The 3,007-nt window shown below is 42.0% G+C and overlaps 1 protein-coding gene across 1 annotated transcript in view; it reads right to left on the bottom strand.

Moving 5' to 3' along the window:
- The window catches only part of GASK1A (golgi associated kinase 1A), a 37,027-nt gene that overhangs the window by 19,383 nt on the left and 14,637 nt on the right, over positions 1 to 3,007 (bottom strand). The window lies entirely within an intron of this gene.

The following is a 3,007-nucleotide window of genomic DNA, read 5'->3' as shown; positions in this document are numbered from 1 at the left end:
CTTTTCTGGGGCACACAGCCGCCCAGCTACAGATGACCTTGCCCGGCCTCCCTAGCGGCCAAGTGTGACCCTGGGACTAAGTCCTTGCCTATGGCCCAAAACAGCCAAAAGAAGGTTGGCTGCCCCGGCTTTCCCCTCTCTGGGCACATAGGTGTGGCAGTGCCAGCTCCACACGTCTTGGCAAGGACACACCCTGGGGCAGTGAGTTTTCAGCATGTGATCTCTGCACCACCAGCATAAGCATCACCCGGAAACTTGTGGGAAATGCAAATTCGCAGTTCCTACCCCGGAAGCACTAGATCAGAAACAGGGGCGCAGCAACCTGTGTTTTAACAAGTTCTCCGGGTGATTCTGATGCTTGGGCACCGTGGAGCCACCAGAAGGAAGGATCTTGGGAGCTTGTGTGACCCCATGGGAGCAGAACTGGCAAGAGCTGTTTAAGCCACTGTATTTTGGAGCCCCCCTAACTGTGAGCCTGAGGCGCCATCTCCATCCCCTACAACACCCCAGCAGCTACATGCGTCCAGGCACCCTGACCCCTGACCAAAGCTGATGGGGCCATCCTGGACCCTGATCTACACTGGGCCAAATCGCTCCTCAGCCCCAACCTTGCCCCGGGAACAAAGGCTTGTGACAAGTCAGCAAGGTTGGCTTGCTCTGCTCGTGAACTTGAGATCAGGGGCACGTGGCTGCCCAGCTAACGATGACAGCAGCGGCCATATGCTATTGAGAGCCAGTCTGTAGGGAGAGAGAAGAAACAGCTGCAAACCAGAAACCCAAAGAGGAGGGAGCACCTGCCCAGCTTTCCGAAGCTTCTGGTTCCAGTCCTGACCTGGCCCAGCTCTCTGTTCTTTCACTGGGTGGACTTAGCCCATTTCCATTACTTGAGATTCCATACACGTTTAGTCTTTGTTCTGTCATAATATTTTATGGTATATTTTTTGTATTTATAATTTTTGAAGTCTTTCACTATGTTTTCAGTTATGTTCACTTTGTTTTGGGGTGTATATTTCTTATAACGTTTAGGAAATTTTGATTTGGATCCTAATGATTACCTTTATGATTATATGCCCTTAAATGTCTAGTTCTTTAAACAGTAGCTCTTAAACCCTAGTAAGAATAATCATAAGATTATTTCCTTTCCCCCCATTCCCTACCATTCTTTTGCTATTCAATTTTAATCACTAGTATTATCTTTTTTAATGTTTGCCGTTGCACAATTAAAAATGCTTACACTTCTACTATATTTTGTCAGCTTTAAATGAAATTCTTTGGTCCCCAGCTATTATTCACAAACAGCATGTTTATTCTTTCTCCCATTTTTCCCTCATTCACCTTCCAAAGTTTTCTATTTGTGTCATTTCTATATTGTTAGGATATAAAACATGTCCCTTCTACTCTATTACTCCCATACTCACATTTGTTCGGTCTTAGTTCTTCAGTTAAACATATTCTTTGCATACGCCTGTCCCCTTTTGCCCTAGTTTTCCATTATTTCTTGGTTGACTGAAGTTAAAACTCCATAATTTTCTCAAGAAGTACTCATGGGTATAATAGTCTCTGGGTTCTTGCATGTTCAAAACTATTTTTCTATAGCATTCATACCTGAAAGAAAGTTTGGCAAGATATAAAATACTGCTCACAGTTTCTTTCTTGGAGTAGCTTGTAGGTTCTGCTCCACAGTTTTCTAACATTAAATGATGCTGTGGAGAAATCTAAGATTAGACTGGCTTTTTACCCTGCCCAGGAGCCCTAAGAATTCTTTCTTTTTCTTCCCTTTTTTTTTTCATTTTTTCCCCAGCTTTACTGAGGTATAATTGACAAATAAAATTGTGTATATTTAAATTATTAAACATGATGATTTATGTATAGATTGTGAAATGACTACTACAATCAAGTTAGTTAACTCATCCATCACCTCACATAGAACTTTTTGTGTGTGTAGTGAGAATGTTTAAGATATACTCTCTTTGCAAATTTCAAGTATACAATACTAGCTAGTCACCATGCTGTACATTAGATCCTCAGATCTCATTCATTTAATAGCTGAAAGTCTTTTTTTTTTTTTTTTTTTAGATTCTACATACAAGTGTACTATACAGTATTTGTCTCTCTCTGTCTGGATTTTTTCAGTTAGCATAATGTCCTCCAGGTTTGTCCATGTTGTTGCAAATGGCAGGATTTCCTTTTTTATGGCTGAGTAATATTGCATTGTATACATATATGCATTTTCTGTATCCATTCATCCATCGAAGGACATGTAGGTTATTTCCATGTCTTGGCTATTGTGCATAATGCTGCAATGAACATGGGAGTGCAGATATCTCTTCAAGATTTCTTTTCCTTCAGATAAATCCTCCGATTTCTGTTTGGGGTTCCAGAGGCCCCCTCTCCATAGAGTATGCTTTTTGTACCCTGTGTTATGTTCCCCTGGGCCCCCGACTGATTCCAGCTGTCCCCACAGTGGACAATCCCCCTGTACACTGCCAGCTTCCCACCTCAAGCCCCGGAACCATTCCCTGCTTTCTTGCCCACTCTCAGGGAGGCACAGAGGAAATTAACACCTTTGGGGACAACCCTCAACACATAGATGACAAAAGTCAGTGGGTAAATGCCCAGCCTCCATCCTTCAAAGGGACAATTCTGAGAGGCATTCTATATGATGCCACAGGATATGCCCAGTGGGACTGAGCCTCTTTTCTATAAAACAGGTGATCTTTGTCTCCCCCTAAGACGCCTTTAGCTGATGATCCTTTTGAAGTGAGAGTCTAAATTTTTGTCTTTATTAGATATATTTTAATATGATCTTTATTACTATTTAACACACACACATATGTGTAATACATGCATAGATAAGCACTGTGAAAAACCCAGATAACACAGTTCGTCCTCCATAATCATGGGTTCCACATCCCCAGATTTAACCAACTGCAGATCCCATTATTGACGTTAACTTCTCAATTGTGTATGAGTTATTATCTCCTTTAATCCTCACAACAATGTAGGG

This window comes from Lipotes vexillifer, unplaced genomic scaffold (assembly GCF_000442215.2).
Source record: "Lipotes vexillifer unplaced genomic scaffold, Lipotes_vexillifer_v1.1 scaffold1136, whole genome shotgun sequence".
Classification (NCBI taxonomy): Eukaryota; Metazoa; Chordata; class Mammalia; order Artiodactyla; family Lipotidae; genus Lipotes; species Lipotes vexillifer.
Note: the sequence above shows the minus strand (reverse complement) of the source record. Positions and strands in the feature narration are given on the sequence as shown.